The sequence below is a fragment of the Bos indicus genome, chromosome 10 (assembly GCF_029378745.1).
Source record: "Bos indicus isolate NIAB-ARS_2022 breed Sahiwal x Tharparkar chromosome 10, NIAB-ARS_B.indTharparkar_mat_pri_1.0, whole genome shotgun sequence".
Lineage (NCBI taxonomy): Eukaryota > Metazoa > Chordata > Mammalia > Artiodactyla > Bovidae > Bos > Bos indicus.
In genome coordinates this window covers 16,175,097-16,195,351 of record NC_091769.1, presented here as the reverse complement: position 1 = coordinate 16,195,351, position 20,255 = coordinate 16,175,097, and the positions used below count along the sequence as shown (strand labels likewise).

At 50.0% G+C, this 20,255-nt stretch overlaps 1 protein-coding gene across 1 annotated transcript in view; it reads right to left on the bottom strand.

The window, feature by feature from the left end:
- The window catches only part of PAQR5 (progestin and adipoQ receptor family member 5), a 98,577-nt gene extending 85,611 nt beyond the window's left edge, over positions 1–12,966 (bottom strand). The window contains exon 1 of the mRNA XM_019968195.2: positions 12,831–12,966. The gene's annotated coding sequence lies outside the window, so the exon portion shown is untranslated. The remainder of the gene's footprint in view (positions 1–12,830) is intronic.
- Positions 12,967–20,255: the final 7,289 nt, after the last annotated feature.

The following is a 20,255-nucleotide window of genomic DNA, read 5'->3' as shown; positions in this document are numbered from 1 at the left end:
GGGTGCCGGTGCCAGGAGGTGGTGGCAGCAAGTCTCAGGGGCGAAGGCGGATAGTTGAGTCCATCCAGGGACAGGCGTTCGCTAGCCTGGCACTAAAAGGCCAGAGGTGGACTCATGTCATGTCCAGGTCTCTCCTCATCCGCAGCTCCAGAGCCCTCCCCTGAACTCACAAAGGGAATCAACGTAAAGTCAGACTGCTCCTGGGAATTTAAAGACTGTTTTCCAAGAAGTATCCTCAGGACTCAGCCTGCATCTTTGGCTCCATGTCTCCCTCCTTCCCCACATGCATTCAGATTCACCTTCTCTATATATTGCCCTCAAGCCTCCTGGTTCTGATCACCCCCCACCCACCTGCACCTACACAGTTCCCTGTGCCTCCCTGTCTGTGTTCCTGCCCTTCCATGACGGCTATCCTCATCTCGAGACACCTCCTTTAGGAAGACCACACCGAGAGCCTGTTTGTTTAAGCACTCACACTGACGGCTCTGCAGGCTCCCCGGGACCTGCAGTTCACCCACCCTCAGACTCTGTCCTTCCAAGGGTCCCTCTTAACTGTACCCACAGGATTTTAATTTATGGTGTCTGCATGGCACATAGGGAGGCTAAAGACATCAAAAGAATGCTCTACTTACATTTCCCAGCACATGGAACCACAGTGGAGCACCAGGCTTTGGTCAAGAGGCAGAAGCAGAAGCGAGGGGAAGGCCTGCCGCCAGAGCCTCTACTGGGGTTTCCATGGGAAAGGCAGGCAAGGCAGCTCAGGATTGGCTGGTTTGAATAGTTTCAGCAGACGTGGGGGCACTGGGGCTGTCTCTACTTGCCTGGGACCTGGCACTGGGTTGGTTTAGGGCAGGGGAAATATATGGTGCATGTGAGAGTAAGATAAGTAGGGGATTCAGAGTATGGAGTCTGATCACAGGGAAAACGCAACCATGTTGGCCATCAGCTCGGCCCACTGATTAGCATGTGCCAAACAGAAAAGACACTATCTAAGGAAACACAGAATACCCATCCCCTCACTTCCCCTCATCCAGCTCAGGTTCCAGCATTTGTTCATCCACTCTTTGCTAATACAGTAGTTCTTCTGTTCTTTAACTTTTGGATACCTTGTTAACACAATCCCATGCCTCGGTGGACTCAAGACATCTGCCTTCTCTCTCCAAATTTGCTGCCACCAAGTTCCTGGCATCAGCACCCTCATCCCACCTGCCCTTCTGCCTGTTACACAGCAGAGATGTTTCCAGTCCTGGTCCTAATGTGGAACCTACTCCAACACTTCCTCAGGGACCCCTGAGCCAGGGACCACCCCCCCACCCCAGTGAACATCATAATTCTGAAAACACAGCAGCAAAAACAAAAAAACTTCCCTGATCAACTGTGTGTGTGGGGGGGCGGGTGGGAGGGTAGTGGAATGCTTGTATTTTATATTCCAGACAAAAGACTAGTTTCTCCAATACACAAGGATCACCTCTAATTCCATGAGAAGAGGACCAATAACCTCACAGAAAATGGGTAAAACATGCAAATAGACAGTTCATAGAAATGGAAATGCACATGGCTCTCATCTACGAAAACATGTTCAGCCTTATTCAGAGCAAGAAAAATGCAAATTAAAACGATGTCAAGAAACTATCTTTGTCTTCCAGATTGGCAAATATCAGTAAGCTGGTAACACTATGTTGGAGGGTATAGAAAAATGAGCATCCTCGTGTTCTACCAATAAGAGCGAACATTCTTATAAATTCTATGGATAGCAATCTGCTGATGGCTTTCAAAACACAAACCACACAAAGCTTCTGACTCATCAGTGCCACTTCTGAGACTTTTTCCCACATGTACCCACTAACACGGCAGAATGACTAAAGCACAAGAAGATTCAGAGGGACATTGTGATGTCCCCAAACAGGAGATTTGTTAACTAAACTACATGCCATTCATATCATGGAACATTACCTAGCTGTAAAGGAGGATGACAAGCTCTCTATGAACTTATCTGGAAGCTTCTCAAAAGAGCTAAGTGGAGGATTTCCATAGTGGTAGTGGCTAAGAATCTGCCTACCAATGCAGGGGACTCGGGTTCAATCCCTGGTCCAGGAAGATCCCACAGGCCGGGGGATAACTGAGCCTGCAAGCTACAACTACTGAGCCCAAGCTCCTCGAGCCTGTGCTCTACAATAAGAGAAGCCCACGCACCACAACGATGAGGAGCCTCCACTCACTGCAACTAGAGAAAGCCCATGTGCTGCATCAAAGACCCAGTGCAGCCAAAATTAAGAAATAAATAAGAAATACATTTGTTTAAAAAACAGAGAGCAAGCTAAGTGGAAAAAGATCAAGGGACAGGAGAATGCACACAGTGTTGCTACCCTTTTTGGGGACAGATCATGCATGCACTTACTGATCTGCGCATGAAATGTCTCTGGAAGAATATGTAAGAAACTGGTAGAGTTGCCTCTGAGGAGCAGAGGGAGCTGGGAAGCCAAAGGAAATGGGTGTGGAGACTTTTTCACTGTGAAATCTTTACAATTTTTGAATTCTGAACCATATACATTTTTCTTCTTAAAAAAAAAAAAAAAGGTGGGTATGGGGGCAAAACAAGCAAGATTCAATAAACAAACAAAACAAAAACGTCCCTATTGCACTTTCCTTCTGGTTTCTACTCTCTCTCCTCACCTTCTGATGACACGTTTGGAAAGGCTGTTTGCCAGCTGTCCCTGTTCCCTCCTGGCCCTTCCTCCACGACCCCAGAATGACCAAGTCACTGGTCTCTAAATCCAGTGGCTGTGCCCCAGTCCTCACCTTACTTGAAGGCTCCAGCGACTCACTGCAGGCCAGGTCCCCTCTTCTTCATCATCCTCGGGCTCCCCCGGAACTCCACTCCCCAGGTCCCTGCTCTGTCTCTGGGCTGCCTCCCCAGGCCCAGTCTCTGAATGCCAGTACCCCTGGAGCTCACTTCTAGGCCCTCCTCTCTGCTCTGCTCTTTGTGGGCCACACTCCCCCTTGGGCACCTGGTCTACCCAAGGCTAAGCTTGTCATCTACATGTGTGTCATTCCCAAACATGCATCTCCAGCTGGACCTCTCTTCTGAGCTCAGGCCCCCATTTGTGTTGGTTTCCCACACAACAGGTCCCAAATGTAACTCACCAGCTTCCAGCCAGTTTCATCCTCCACACCTGGATGGCTTCCTTGCCTGTGTTCCCTCCTGCATAACCCTCGAACCTGGCCACTCTTCACCTCCTCCACTACCGTCCATCTAATAGAAGCCGTCCCACCTCAGGGCCTCTGCACTCCAGTTACCTCTGCCTTGAATATTCTCCTCCATTCCTCATCCCTGCTTTATCTTGATTCTTATCTATCTTCTAGAACTCAGATTAACACCACTTCCTCAAGAGACCTTTCCTAGTCCCTAGACCAATGACTCTTAAATGAGGGTGATTTTTTTTGACATTTGGCAATGTCTAGAGATGTTTTTGATGATCACAACTGGGGTTGGGGTATGTGGGGAGAGGCCAGTGATGCTGCTAAACATCCTACAACACTCCAGACGGTCCCCACAACAAAGAGATATCTGATCCAGAATGCTGGGAGTGGAGATGTGAGAGCTCCTGCCCTAGGTTAAATCACGTGTCCATGACATACTTTCATAGCATGCTCCATTTCTCTTGAAGAGTGCCTATCACCATCGTGTCAATATTTAACTGTGCAAAGGTATTGGCCAAATTTCATCTTCTAAGCCTTAAGAGATGAATAAATAAATTAAAGTCACTGGCTTGGGTTTATCGCTATATCTCCAATTCCCATGCCCAGCCTCAAGCTCAGAGCCTTGAGTTTGGTAGTGAAAACATATGGAGAGATATGAAATACTCAGGGCAGGGATGGGCAGTACTGCAGAGCACTCTCCCCATGTCTTGGCCTCCAACTTCGTGGGATCCTCTGTGCTACCTGATGGTGGTCCTCTCCCTGCCCTGGACCAGCCTCTGCCACTTTGCTGCAGCACCTAGCTCTGCATAGCTTTGCACATGCCTCAAATCCTGTCTCCACCCAGGTGGTTCCACAGGCCCCTTCAAGCCAATGGATATGCCCTCATCATCTTGTCAAACTGGTCGCTCCTCCTGTTAAGTTCACCCAGCAGCCTCACCGCTACTCACCCAGCACAGACCCCGGTGCCCTGTGTAGCCCACCCACTCTCCAGACCTGCTCCTTCCACCCAACTCAGTCACCAGGCTCCAGTGCTTGCCTTAAGCCTCCTTCCCTGCCAGGCCCTCTGTGACATCACTTTCAGCTCTGCCTATCTCAGATAACAACACACCTGTATCACTTCCTGATTAAAACCCCCTTCAGTGCTTCTCACGGCCCACAGCATGGAGCCCAAGTTTCTTGCCTGGTCCCAGACCCTTCACCCTCCGCGGTCCGTATCCAGCCCCAGGCACAAACACCATTGCTCATCTCCTGCCGCAGTTCAGGCCCTCCCCCCTCCCTTCCCTCTTCCCCTTCCTGTCCCACTCCCTTCCTCTTCCTCTACTTAGATGCCTGAAAAGCTCATGTTCATCCTTAAGATCTAGTTCTAACTCTTCTTCCTCAATGGTATGGTGGTTCCTCAAAAAATGAAATGTACCATTTCCATTGAATCCAGCAATTCCACTTCTGGGGACATACCTCAAAGAACTAAAAGCAGGGACCCAAACAGATATTTGTCTATTTATGTTTATGGAAGCTGTACTGTCAAGAGCCTAAAGGTGGAAGAGACCCATGTCCTTTGATAAACAAAATATGGAATATTGAACACTGGAATCTCATTCTACCTTCAAAAGGAAAGAAAATCTGATGTATACCACACCAATAAACCTTAAAACACAATACTAAGTGAAAGAAGCCAGACACAGAAAGCCTTATGTTGTAAGATTCTGCTAAAAAAAAAAAAAAGACTCTACTTACATGAGGTACCCAGAAAGCAGCATGGTGGTTACCAGAGGCAGAGGGGGAGGAGGGAAAGGGTGGTTAGTGCTTACCGGATACAGAGTTTTGATTTTGTAAAGTGAAAAGAGTAGGATGATGATGAGGATTGTACAACAATGTGAATGTCCTTAATGACACTGAAGTGCACACTTTGAAATGATTAAAATGGTAAATTAAGCTATATGTTGTGTACATTTTACCACACACAAAAAAGGCAAAAACCAAAACTCACACCCAAGCTCCTCTTGTTGAAATCCCCTGTACGCCACCATTAACTCCTCAAACCCAGGCACAGCCCCATCCAGCACCCCCGATCCCCTACCTCACACCCTGGGTGGAGCTGACCAGACCCTCCTCTGTGCACTGCAATTATAGACTGACCTCTGCCCTCCCAGACTGAAGGCTTCTGCTGAAGAGGGCTGTGTCTGACTCCCTGCTCCTTCTGCAGCATCTAGAGCAGTCTCTCATCCTTCAATGAGAATTAGAAGAATGAATAACCCAGACCGGTCATTCTGGGTTCATACTACCCCAAATTTCACAGCCTGTTGCCCTCAGAACAGCGATTTACGCTAAGGCTCATTGAGAAACTCCTCCCATTCCTAGAGAAGATAAATCTTCACCCTTCCATGAAGCAAAAAGGTCAGAAGGGGCTTCCATGGACGGTTAATAAACAACTAACTCAGGAGGAATAAACAAAATAAAACCAGGGCTGGGCTGGGGTAAGAGTGCACAGCCCTTCGGTCTGACACCCAGTGCTCTGCCTTCCCTCCTCTGCGTGGCGGGTGGCCGCTGATTCACTTCCTGTGACCCCTTCCAGGGCAGCAGGAAAGGGGATTGTGGAGGAGCCAACTTCTCAGGGCACGTAGAGATGATTAGTCACTGGCTGGAAGGCTGCTGACCTTAGTACCTGGGCCGACCATAGGCCTGCTTCTCCCACGCCTGCCTCCTTATGGAACCCAAGGTCTGGGAGGCAAAGAGACCTTGGCCTTGGATCCCAGCAAGAGGACCAGTGGGCCCAGCGCTTTTCCTGTTCTCAGAGCTCACATGGCCCCCATAAGCCCTTGGAGATCCTACACACAGGTTCCTCACACACACACAGTCCTCACTTCCAAAACGGGGCTGAAAGAGAAAGGTGTCTTCCTGGTCCAGAGGGTAATCATTGGGAGGGTCTTCAGAGATCATCTAACCCCATGGTTCTCAATTAGAGGTGATTCTGCTGCCAGGGGTCAATCGGCAACATCTAGAGATATTTGTGTTTGTCAAGAAAGAAGCGAGAGGTGGTTACAGGCATCTAAAAGGCAGAGGCTGCTGTCAAAGCACGGGACAGCCTGGCAGCACAGAAGTATCTGGTCCACAGTGTCAACAGTCCCCGATCCCAGCCAAGCTGTCTCTTCTACAGATGAGGAAACGGGGGCCCAGAGAGGGACAGGGCCAAAACCATACTGTGAGTCAGATCGTGTCAGAATTAGAATCGCCAGGGCTCCCCACCAGCCACTCCAGCCTTCAGCTCCCAAGACTCCTGTGACTGACTCAAAGACTGGTGGCAAGCTGGCCAAGTAGAGGGACTCAGAACCCTGAGATCCAGACAATTCATGATGGCTGGGCTTGGTGCCTCTGGCAGGCTCCAATGCATCACACCAGGGCCAGCCTGACCACAGGGCTCCCACATAACCAAAGAGGAAGAATGTCTTAGGGGGCTACAGTGTGCCCAGGCAAAATGCCCATGTGAGGCTTAGGTAAAATTTACTGTATAAGTGCTCACAGAGCTCTTTGGGGTGGTCCTGGCCTGGGGTCAAGGCCAGAAGAGGGAACAACTCTGTAAGATAAACCCTGGGCAGAAGGACAGGGCATGGTGGAAACCATGCCTGGGATCACTGCTTTGAAGGAAGCTTTTTCCCTTGATGCCAAAAATGATCTCTCACACCTGTGAGCTCCTCCATGCCATTTCAGAATGACACCTAGAGTCACCCTTGCCCTTTTACCCCGGAAGCCAATACTATGTCTCCCACCACAGCCCAGACACCAGGGTGCAGGTCCACCCAACAGTACTGATGACGAAAACCCGTTACTCATAAAAGACTGACTCACACACGTCATAACAGGCAAACTTTTCCACCCACTGTCGCTGAAAGTCACCAGACTTGTAGCGATGGTGGTGATAAAGAGGAGGCAAGGAACAGGAATGTCTCAGCTATGTCTCATGTCAGGGTCTCCCTTCTTCACAGGAAGAGAGCCATGAGGAGTGGCTGAGGAACAAGAATGGGGCAGGGGAACTGCAGAGGCCTCGGAAAGAGGAGTCACCATTACGGACTCATCTCTTCACAAAGTATTATCATTGTTCCCTCTACCTGCCCCGCTCCATTCCTCTCCAGTTTTACCAACGTGCTGGTAAACTCCTACACATCCTTCAAGGCCCAACTTCAGGAGTCCCTCTCCCAACATCAATTCCAACTCCTAATTTGGCAAATCACAATGCTAATGGGAGAAGACCTGGAGGTCAATAGCAGGGGAAACGCTGAAGTTCCCTATCGATCTAACATGGGGGCCTGCATAGGATCTGCTTCCCCTGTCTCCATGTGTGTGCACACCCCCCTGGCCTCCAGGCTCTCTGTCCTGTCTGTGTGGCCTATGTGGCTGACTGCAGTAGCATGGTATGGAGGCTGAGGCGTCAGTGTCTGGACCCAGACTAATTCTGCTACCCCTCTCCCTGCAACTGTCATCTTGGCCAAAGTTATAGCTCCTTGCTGAGGCTCAGTTTCCTCATCTATAAAATGGAGATGATATAGTTTCAACCTCATGGTTGTTGTAAGGATTACCTAGGACAAGCACCTAGAACACTTAGAACTAGTTGGGTGTCTGGCACCCAACTAGCATTCAGTGAATGCTTATTACTATTACTAAAAATGAAGCCCTGCTTGTCCAAGCAGTTAGAAAAGGCAGGGTCTACATTTCCAGTGAGTGTGAAGAGGAGAGACACCTCTAGGGACCTCATCTCCTGTTCCTGCAATAACCTCTTTGGGAGGGTTTCTTGCCATCAGTGTCTTTTCCTCCAATAAACACCACATGGCTTGAGTTTTAGACTTGAGTTTTCCCTTAGAACACAGACGAAAGTCCTTTGCAGAAACAACAGTGGCTGGAAGAATGAGGCGGGGCACGGGACATTTAAATTGCTCAGTGCTGGTGAATGTGTGGATGTATCTCCCATATTTTCTATCCCTTGAAAGTTCCAGCTTCTACCCTACCCACCCCACCCACACACACCCAAGCTTCTCCAACCTGCTTGTCCCGACACAGCATCCCGGAAATTCAAGTTCTTGGAGCCTCCAGTAAACCATTTATTGGATTCCTAAGGGAGGCCTTGGAGCCAGGCGCCCTGAGCAGAACGATGTCCTCACTCTTCCGGGCCCACATGTCTGGTTGCACCTTCTCAGACTGGTCTCTGAGCCTTCCCCAGCAGACCTGAAGCTTTATATCTTTCCCCAGGGCCATCAGGGACTTGACTTTGGTCCTCTTGGGTTCTCCAGGGCCCCGGGGAATTTGAAAAGGTTACCTGGAGAGAGCACTGTTTTCATCACTAACAGAGGCATAGCCCACCTCTGGAGAGCAGCAGTTTCTTTTGGGGATGGGGTCTGATGGGGAGCACTCCCCATCTGGCTCTCTCAAATCACTCTATGTGGATGGTGATATATTCGGCTAGGGGCTCCCCTCTGAGTAACTGGAGGCAGTTGGCCTGAAGGTTCTTGCTGAGGCAGCTCCTAAGCACCCCTAGCAACCTGGTGCCTGGGACAGAGACCCAACTTAGAATTGACTCGAATCCAACCAAGAAAAGCTCCACCTCTGCCTTCGAGAGGTCACTGCTTGTCCGTCAACAGAGGAGTGGATAAAGAAGATGGGTACATACCCACAATGGGATATTACTCAGACATAAAGAGGAACACAATTGTGCCATTTGCAGAGATGTGGATGAACCTAGAGACTATCGCACAGAGTGAAGTCAGGAAAACAAGCCACATATTAATGCATATATATAGAATTTAGGAAAATGGTATTAGACAATCTTATTTTGCAAAGCAGAAATAGAGACACAGATATAGAGAACAAAGGTATGGGAGAAAGGGGGAGGCTGGGATGAATTGGGAGATTGAGATTGACATTTATACACTACTGTGTATACAATGGGCTTCCCGGGCGGTACTCATGGTGAAGAACCTGCCTGCCAGTGCAGGAGACATGGGGATTCGATCCCTGGGCGGGGAAGATCTCCTGGACGAGAGCATGGCAACCCACTGCAGTACTCTCGCCTGGAGAATCCCATGGACAGAGGAGCCTAGCAGGCTACAGTCCATGGGGTCACAAAGAGTCAGACACGGCTGAAGCGACTTAGCACACACACAGGTATAAAACAGATCAGTACTGAGAACCTACTGTGTAGTACAGGAAACTCTGCTCTGTGCTGACCTAAATGGGAAGGAGATCCAAAAAAGTGGGGATATATATAAAACTATAGCTGATTCACTTTGCTGTATGGCAGAAATTAACACAACACTGTAAAGCAACTATACTCCAATAAAAAATTAAAAAGAAAAAGAGGTCACTCATCTCTGGGCCTCAGTCTCCCCAGCTGTACAATGAGGAAGGGCAGCCTGGATGTGTCCATTTATTTAACATATATGAGATAAGCACCCGCTGCACACAGGGCACTGCTCTCGCTCCTGGAAATAGAGTAGTGAATAAAACAGCCTAAAAGCCCTGCCCTCGTGGAACTGATCATCTAACAGGGAAGACAGCTGATAAAAAGGTGAAATATACAGGATATCAAATCAGTCAATCCTAAAGGAAATCAACCCTGAACATTCATTGGAAGGACTGGTGCTGAAGTTCCAATACTTTGGCCACCTGATACAAAGAACTGACTCATTGGAAAAGACCCTGATGATGGGAAAGACTGAGGGCAAGAGGAGAAGGGGGTGATAGAGGATGAGACGGTTGGATGGCAGCACTGCCTCAATGGACATGAGTTTTAGCAAACTCTGGGAGATAGTGAAGGACAGGGAAGCTTGGGGTGCTGCAGTTCATGGGGTCGGAAAGAGTCAGACACAACTTAGCGAACAACAATGAACAACATACAGGATATTAGACGGTAATAAGTGCTGTGGAAAGGAAAGCACAGAAGAGGTGTAAGACTGTGAAATCTAAGGCTTATTCCAACTGAGATATGCTGGGTCTCAAGCTCTTACTCCACTGGGTTCTCATTAAGAGCCAGGGATGGCAGTAGGAAGCCAGGCACGGCCTATGAGTGTAGGAACCACTGGTGTGTGTGTGCGTGAAGGGTGGGGGTGGGGTAGGTGGGGTGGGGGTGGAGGCCAAGTGCGGGGCCTTGAATCCCAGCTATGCTCTCAGTGGCCTTCTCCAAGTGGCCAGCTCTGGGTATTCTGGTCTGTTCTCAGGCCAAAGCAGACACCACGTCTGCTAAGGAATCCAAGGTTATAGGGTTCCTGGCAGAGCTTCAGATGTCTTCAGGGCACTGTCATAGAAAGTCTGCTACACTCTGCCTTTCCACTCGATGCTAGCCTTGGATCTCAGACCCCTCCTGTCCCTCCTAGACTCTCCCCTGTGTTGTAGAGTATCCCTTCTCCTTACATGGCTGGAGAGGGGTGATTTTTCACCAATTTTTAGCCATTTCTCTTCCTCTAGAGATTATTTTTGATTGATAAGTACTTCATGTGAACCTACTGTGTGCTCATTATGAGCAGTGCTCTTAGAGGGACATCAAGATGAGTGATCACTTCCTGGAAGGAATTTATAGCCCACCCAGGGAAGTCAGGCTAACAGACAAACATGGGAGGAAATGTTTCTCTGTTTGCTTTGCAGCTCACAGAGCCATTTGGACTACATACTCTTGCATGAGACCATGCAGAGTCTATTGTCCCCATTTTACAGATGAAGAAATTGAGTCCTCTTCCCTAAATCCATGGTTGCCCCATGGAATGGTAAGGAGAGGAAGAAGGGAATGAAGACTAGCATTTTCAAATAAGATTTCCTGGAGAAATGGGTAAGATTTGTATAGATGGGCCAAAGGCCCTCTGCCTCCGACCTAGAGCAAGGCCATGTTGGACATGTATCCCACCACCTGCTACTTCTCCTAGCCTAACCAGAAGTGGACAGAGGATGAAGGGAAAGCCCAGCTGTCTGGAAAGATGGGTGGGATTATGGACATGCTCACTGGCTTAAAAAAAAACAAGTTGGGTAAAGATTTCAAGGGCCTTCAGGAATGGCGTAGGACACCTTTCTGGTCTGACTTATCAGAATGCTCTTTCTGTTCCACAAGGGCAAAGATCCATCAGCTGGAAAAGAGTCTTTGCTATTTCAGGTTAATTCATTCCATTCTTGTGGGGCACTTTCAGGTATACGGCTGTGTGTATGCTAAGTCACTTTAGTCGTGTCTGACTCTTTGTGACCCCATGGACTATAGCCCACCAGACTCCTCTGTCCATGGGATTCTCCAGGCAAGAATACTGCAGTGGGTTGCCATGCCCTCCTCCAGGGGATCTTCCCGAACCAGGGATCCAGGCTTTCTTAAGTCTCCTGCACTGGGAGGTGCGTTCTTTACCACTAGCGCCACCCCGGCTATAGCTGTGAGCAAAACGAGTCTCTGCCTCCTGCAGACCTTGTAGCTTAGCAAGGAGCTTGCCCTCTCTTGGAAGGGCTTCCTGAGCGGATTTTATTTCTTCTTGGAAGTGTGCTTCTCTGGGCCTACCCCTTTCAGGGGAAGAACCTCAAGGGAGGGAGAGAAGAAATGAACGCTTGCTGACCGGGGGCCCAGCAAAATGGAGAACCGACAATCTGACTGTGGTTTGTGCTCCAAGTCCGCCACTTTTCCCCAGCAAATCGCTTAACCTCCTGGAGCCTCCCTCTTTGCTCATCTGACAATGGAAAAAGTCCTACTTCCTCACTGGTTAATGCGGCGGGGGTGGTGGTGGTGGGTGAATTCAGGGAAGCGCCCACGAGAGTGCTGTTAGCTCCTCTCTGATCCTCTGACCTCCTCCACCTGTTCTCTCTGCCTCTGCATAGTTAGGACCATCTTTCACCCTCTTCCTCACACACAGCTGAGCGCTCCTCGAAACCTAAGCAGGAGGAAGCCCGTTCTGTTCAAATCGTCAAGGGTTATAGAGCTCGCTCTAATCCCTGCCTCTGCCCACCCTCTATCCCTCTGTCTACCCTCTCTCCTTAGTGATCATCTTGAGGAGCGGGGGAAGGGAGAGAAGGGGTGTGGAGGATGCCCAGCAGGGCTGTGGCCTGAGGGAGGCAAGATAGAAGCCCGGAACTCCTCGTGGCTGGGCACCCAGTTATTCAGGGCCCTGACGGTGAACCCCACCTCAACCGGGCAGAGGGCTGCCCCCTCACCCGCACCCGGTCTGGCTCAGCCGAGTCTCCTATCATACATCTTGGCCGGGGGAGGCGGGAAGCACAAACGTAAACATCCCTTAAGAAATCGCCAACTCTGCCGTTCCCATCTAAGGATATATATTTTTCTTAAGGAATCAAGGGACAAGGGGGAGGGACGCAAACGCTCAGAAGAGCGGGAGACTGGAAAAGCTAGAAAGCAAACTTCACTCGGATCTTAGCAGGGACCCTGTGCCAGGGTAGCGGCCGTCCCACCTTCGCATCGGCTCCTGGGCGGAGGAGTGGGGGCAAAAGAGGCTGCGTTTCACGGCCGCCTGGTGCAGGGCCGTCCCGGAGTAAACTTTGCAAGAGTCGCCCCGGGAGCCGCCGCCGGGCTCCAGAGAGCCTGAGGGGGCGCCGGCCGAAGTGGGGTGCGCGTGGACGGGGAGGCGGAAGGACGCGCGTCGTGGGGCAGTCCTGCCCTCGGTTACCTGGGCTCCGAGGGTCCCGGGCATCCGGCAGAAAGGGCGCAGGGACGCAGGACTCGCAGGAGCAGACCTGGACTCCTTGCTGCCGCGTGTGCCGCTGGATCGCCGGCTCGCTGCACCTGGCTGGGCGGTCGGCGCGCCTCCCCGCGGGCCCCGCCCATCCCGCCCGCGGGGGGCGGAGCCGGGCGGGCGGGGGCGGAGCCGAGGCGGGGCACCGCCGGCATCTCCCGGCCTGCACCTAAGAGAGAGCCACCCACGCCGGACTCCGTGACGTCCCAGGGGTCGCCCCGCCACTCGCCAGCCTGAGGTGCGAGCCAAGCCTGGCACCCAAGTGGAGTCGGAGGTGTCCATGGGCCCCATTTCCCCTGCAACTTCCACGCCCACCTCCATTTCTAGGAACAGAGGCCTGAGAGCCCCGAGGCCTCCTGGAGGGCAGAGCCACTGAGCCTGCCTTTCAGAAGAATGCATGGGGTGGAGCACAGGGAAAAAACAACTGGGCACCCGCAGCCCCACCCCACCAATGTCCTGTCCCCGCTGGGAGGGTTTCTTGGCCGTTCGCAGCCCCTGTGGTCAGTTCCACCCAGCTGTCTTAGGAGTGCCCCAGCGAGAGGGGAGTAGCCACCCTCTCCCTTTCCCCAGGCCCCTATTTCTCAGGTCTGGAAGGTGCTCGACCTGGACCTCTGCCACTCAGCGGACACAGTGAAAGGAGTCAAAGGGACACATAGGGCAAAGAAAACACACACACAGCCCACCCCCATGACCACCTTCACCACCCAGACTCCCTGGCTACTCCCAGGTTGCAGCCACTTCCGGCCTCAGCCCTCCTCCTCCCAGAGGAACTCTCAACTCCCAGACTAGCGTAGAGGAGCATCCCACCTGTGGCCCAGGCTCTCTGAGCTCCTTCTGCTCCCTTCCTTGCCATGTTTGCTAGGTGTGCAAACAGCGGCAAGAGCAGTGGACCTGGAGTCCAGAGACCTGGGCTCTAGCCTCCTTTTAGTTCTGTAACCTGGGGCAAATTGCTGTCCTTTCTGAGTCTCAGTTTACGGTGAGTGGGTTGCAGCTGATGATCTCTAAGGCCTTTTTTGTGCTTCGTCTCAGTTGTGTTGGACTCTTTGCGACCCCATGGACTGTAGCCCACCAGACTCTTCTGTCCATGGGGATTCTCTAGGCAAGAATACTGGAGTGGTTGCCATGCCCTCCTCCAGGAGATCTTCCCAACACAGGGATCGAACCTAAGTCTCTGGTACTGCAGGCAGATTCTTCACCATCTGAGCCACCAGGGAAGCCCAAGAATACTGGAGTGGGTAGCCTATTCCTTCTCCAGGGGAACTTCCCAACCCAGGAATGGAACTGAGGTCTCCTGAGGTGGATACTTTACCAACTGAGCTACCCGGGAAGCCCAAGGCCCGTTTTATGGATCCTCAACCACACTATTGATCATCTGGCTTATTAGGTTTTCCTGTGGCTACATACCTTGTAAGAGGGTGGGTGAGCGGGTGTGTACTAACTTGGCCTCTCAGACTTAAGTTCTTGAAGGGCAAGTGATGTGACTGTACAACCAGACAGGCAGTCATCCTGTACAAACCAGAGCTTGACAAAGAGCCAGTCCTAGCTTTTGTTGAATTCAGAGTGGCCTCGAACAGGTCCCTTGTAAACAATCCTGGCTTTGCCTTACAAAGGGACCAGATGAGATATGAAGTTCTTTGAAGGGGGAAGGCAAAGGGTGTGTGCTATTTTTTTTGGATGGCCATGGCAGTAATGGGCTTCACAGACCGAATGGGTTATGAGGCATTTGAAGCCTAGAGCTGGCCTCATCCCCACCCTGTAAACACTGCAGCAGGCACAGGCACCCACCCCACCCCACCCCACAGTCATACACAGACAGCAGGAAGGGTGACCCCCCAGACTCCCAGTCACGGCAGGCCTCTGGTTTGCAGCTTGGGAAACTAAAGAGGTTAGATATGATTAATAATAAGAGTTTACTAAGGTAAAGAGACATGGTCAGTGGATTACTGATTAATCAATCAGAATGTCTTGGCAGAACAGCTGGTCAGCAAGTGCCACAAATTCCCACCTCTGCTCTTAGGGAGATTAAGGTCTAGCTGAATGATTAAACGGGAGCCCTTTGGAGAAGGATGTGGAGGAATGAGAGGCTCCTGGGGATGGTGAGACTCTGGGAGAGCAGAGCAGGGGGAGAGGGGCTAGAAGGCTTAGACTTAGACCATATGAAGAACTTAGGAAATATTGGGTTCAACTCCCATTTCATAAGTGAGGAAATGGAGGCCCAGAGAGGGGAAGTAACCTGCCCAATGTCACACAGCAATGAGTTAGCAGAGCTGGAACTTGAACCAGGACCTCAGGACTCTGTACTGGGTTTGGGCCTCCCAAGGAAATGGGAAGCCTGGGAAGGACAGGGTCATGCACTACGCCTAGGACAAGCGTTCTAGGCAGGAAGAGAAGCTGCGCCCAGGAGCAGAGGTGGGGACGAGCAGAGAGGAGGGGCTGCAAAGCCTGGCTGACACCTGGAGACCTTGAGGGTTTCGAGGGCACATCTGTTGGGCTATGTGAGCCGTTCCTGGAGATCCACAGGCCCCCATTTACCCAGTGAGGCAGCAGGAGGGCGTGAGGGATCATGGAAAGAGCACAAGCAGGGAATTCCCTGGCAGTCCAGGGGTTAAGACTCTGCTTTCACCAACCAGTCAGGGAAAGGTCCCACAAGCCATGTGGCTTGACCCCCCATCTCTCCACCAAAAAACAAAAAAGAGAAAAAGAGCACCAGGAGTCAAGTGGCCTGAGCAGTTGCTTCTCTTCTCTGACTCTTGTCTTTTTATCTACAGAGCCAGGATCATAACCTCTTTCCTTTTTGGGTATTGTGGTGACCACAAGTACATTTGGAAGTGGTCTGTAACCTGCAGAATGTAGACTGAACATGATGTTTGGGGTTTTTTTGTTTCTTTTCAAGTGCCTCCATTTGTGGAATTGCCCAGGTTGGATCTGGCTCAGCATGTCTCTCTGTAGCAACAGGTGGATAAAAGGGAGACCAGGAAGAAAGGAGAGGACAGTCACAAATGTCACTTCTCTTTCAGACGCCTTGTAAACCATAACTCAAATCATCCTTTTTGGGAACCTAGCCCTGCCCCATCCATATGACCTGGAGTCTCCCTCTCTCCCTCTGTCCCTCTCTGGCACCTGCATTTTTAGGGTGCAGGCATAGGAACTTACTTTTCCCAACCAGATGCCTATTCCTCAGGGAGCCAGCTAGCTCCTCCTCGGTGGGCCCAGACCATCCTCTTTGTTCAAAAGGCTGTCCAATGGCTGAAGAGTGCAAAAGAGGTCATTTGTAGTGACAGGGATGGATCTAGACTCTGTCATACAGAGTGAAGTAAGTCAGAAAGAGAAAAACAAATATCCTATATTAATGCATATATATCAGTCAGTATGGAATCTAGAAAAATGGTACAGATGAACCTATTTGTAGGGCAGGAATGGAGATGCAGATGTAGAAAATGGAGTTGTGGACATAGCAGGGGAAGGAGAGGGTCAGATGACATACATATAGTACCACGCATAACATAGATAGCTGGTGGGAAGCTGCTGTATGGAACAGGGAGCTGTCACTCATGTTGTGAGTGACATAGATGGGTGGGATTGGCAGGGGTGGGAGGGGGATCCAAACGGGAGGGGATATATGTATACATATAGCTGATTCACATTGTTGTACAGTAGAAATGGACACAATATTGTAAAGCAATTATACTCCATTTAAAAATAAATAAAACCATTATAAAAAAAACACAGTGCAAAAGAAACTCTCACCTCCACTTAATAGCAGTACTCAGGGCCCCTGTATTCTCAGCTCTCTTGCACGCAACCCTAACTTAACCCATCAGAGCCCTCCGCCTTCTCCTCTCTCCTACAATGGCATTATGAGGGCAGGGCTTCCAGCTCCACTTTGAGAAAACTGAGGCCAGGAGAGGAGCCAGGACTCAGCCAGCCGTGGGGATCTGTAACAGCTCCTCCCCCACCCCACCAGAGCCGCCCTGCTGACAAGGCCCTTTTCCAGCCATCGTCTCATCAGGGCTGGAAACACTCGCCGCCTTTTACAGAGGCAGAAATGGCCACTCAGGGAGAGCGTGTGGTTGATGGGAACCTCTAAAAGAGCTTTCCTTTCAGACACTGTGTTCACACAAGTGGGCAGCCCCAGTATTAGTTTCCCGGGGCTGCTGTAACAAACCACCACAAAAAAACAGAAGCTTATTTTCCCACAGCCCTGGAGCCTGGAAGCCCTGAATTCAGGTGTCAGCAGAACCATGCTTCCTCTGAAGCATCCATGGGAGGTTGTGTCCACGTCCCTTCCAGCTTCTGGTGGCTCTCGGAGTTCTGGAGGCATCGCTCCAGCCTCTGCCTGCATCTTCCCATGGCCCTCTCCTCCGTCACTGTGTCCTCTCCCCCTTGTGTAAGGACATCAGCCATTGCATTCAGGATGACTTCATCTTGAGAGATCCCTAATTACATATACAAAGACCCCTTTCCAAATAAAGTCACAGTCACAGTGACTGGAGGTTAGGATATGGACTCAGCTTTTTAGGGGACACAATTCAACCCACTTGAATTGTGTCTTTCCTCCCACTGCTGGCACCTGGTGGCCCCTTGAGATCAGTCTCTTTTCCTTCTTCCTTCAATTTCTCCCTCATCTCACTCCCTCCTACAGCATCTTCTCCGGTCTGCTCATGTTACAAGGAGAAAGGGGACTGAAGCCACATGGGGACCTTGCTGGGAGTATGCAGTTGGGGGCCTCACTTCCTTTTCACTTCCTCCCCACCACCTCTTAGTCTGACTGTGGTGTTTCAACAGCACCTTCTGAGCTGCTTCCTCTAACACCTTTTCATCACGGGGGACCTGTGCTCACCCAACCCTGTGCCCCAGCTCCTCTTCTGATACCCAGGAGCTGACAGCCCATTGCCAGGAAGCAACAAAACTTGGCATTCTGAGCAGAGAGCACAGACTCCCAGGCAGACCCCCCTGGGGTGGGGGGCACTGTCTCTCTGCAGGTGTGGATCCTGTCTTCAGAGCAGGACTGAGGAGAGTGGAACATGAAAGGCTGAACCATGAAGAGTATGTGTGAAGCAGGTAAGAGAGGGAAGGGGACCCACCTTGTCTGGGACTCACCTTGGTCAAGGCTAGGTCAGAGAGCCTCCCTAGGGAGAGCCATGTTGTCATTCAGTCACTCAGTCATGTCCAACTTATTGTGACCCCATGGACTGCAGCATGTCAGGCTTCCCTGTCCATCACCATCTCCAAGAGTTTGCTCAAACTCATGTCCACTGAGTCAGTGATGCCATCCAACCATCTTATCCTTTGTCGTCCCCTTCTCCTCTTGCCTTCAATCTTGCCCAGCATCAGGGTCTTTTCCAATGAGTCAGTTCTTTGCATCAGGTGACCAAAGTATTAGAGTTGCAGCTTTAGCTTCAGTCCTTCCAGTGAATATTCAGGGTTGATTTCCTTTAGGATTGACTACTTTGATCTCTTTACAGTCCAAGGGACTCTCAAGCATCTTCTCTAACACCACAGTTCAAAAGCATCAATTCTTTGGTGCTCAGCCTTCTTTATGGTCCAACTCTAAATCCATACACGACTACTGGAAAAACCATAGCTTTGACTAGATGGGCCTTTGTTGGCAAAGTAATGTCTCTGCTTTTTAATATGCTGTCTAGGTTGGTCATAGCTATTCTTTCAAAGAGCAAGCGTCTTTTAATTTCATGATTGCAGTCACTATCTGCAGTGGTTTTAGAGTCCAAGAAAATAAAATCTGTCACTGCTTCCATTGTTTCCTGTTGAGTTTTAAGCCAGCTTTTTGACTCTCCTCTTTCACCTTTATCAACAGGCTCTTGAGTTCTTCTTCACTTTCTGCCATAAGGGTGGTGTTATCTGCATATCTGAGGTTATCAATATTTTGCCCAGCAGTCTTGATTCGACTTCTGCTTCATTAAGTCTGGCATTTCACACCATGTACTCTGCATAGAAGTTAAATAAATAGGGTGACAATATACAGCCTTGACGTATTCTTTTCCCAATTCTGTAACAGTCTGTTATTCCATGTCTGGTTCTTATTGTTGCTTCTTGACCTGCATACAGGTTTCACAGGAGGCAGGTAAGCAGGTCTGGTATTCCCATGTCTTTAAGAATTTTCCACAGTTTTTTGTGATCCACACAGTTAAAGGCTTTAGTGTAGTCAATGAAACAGAAGGAAATGTTGGTCTGGAATTCTCTTGCTTTTTCTGTGATCCAACGGATGTTAGCAATTTGGTCTCTGGTTCTTCTGCCTTTTCTAAATGCAGCTTGTAGATCTGAAAGTTCTCGGTTCATATACTGTTGAAGCCTAGCTTGAAGGATTTTGAGCATTACCTTGCTAGCATCTGAGTGCAATTGTGTGGTAGTTTGAACATTCTTTGGCATTGCCCTTCTTTGGGATTGGAATGAAAACTGATGAGTCTGTTATCCCAAGGACCTGAAGGAAGCCACAGGCCCACCCTGTGCCAGCTGGGCTCCTCGGGAGGACTGGTCTACATCAAGATTCAGAGAATCCAGAAAGGCCTTCATCATTTGACCCAAGTAAAGATGCTCAGATTGAACCAGAGATGTTGTGAGAGGGGTCAGCAGACTCGTGGTGTCCAGAAGCCACCTCTGCTGCGGATGCCAGCTTCCCAGGCCCAGGCAGTATCTTTACAGTAGCTGAAGGCCTCAATTATTCTACACACGGGGCTTCAGGGATCCCCCTGCTTGCTAGGGGAAAGCTAGAGAACTGGTCTTCAAGCTTTGTTAGCAAAGAAGTGCACAGTTTTTGTTGAGTGGGGCTTTATTTGGGGTGACTTGGGGGTGGGCAGTCAGGGATTATGAAAAGGGTTTAGCCCACTCTCCCCCTGCAGGCACCAAGTTACCTGTTTTCCCCACCTATCCTCAGAGGTTCTGACTGCATCCAAAAATGCCCTAGTAAGGAAATGTAACGTGTGGTCCAGTGGTTCTGAACCCTGGCCAGACAGAGATGAATAATATACTAGAAGGAATCAATAGCAGAATAACTGAGGCGGAAGCATGGATAAATAACCTGGAGGACAGAATGCAGAACAGAATACCGAAAAAAGAATGGAGAGAAAAAAAAAAAAAAAGACAGCCTAAGAGACCTCTGGGACAACATTAAACACACGGACATTTGCACTATAGGGTCCCAGAAAGAGAAGAGAGAGAAAAAGGACCTGAGAAAATATTTGAAGAGGTAATAGCTAAAAAGTTCTCTAACATGGAAAAGGAAATAGTCAAGTCCAGGAAGCACTGAGAGTCCTAGGCAGGATAACCCAAAGAGGAACACACTGAGACTCATAGTAATCCAACTGACAGAAGACAAAGATAAAATATTAAAACCAACAAGGG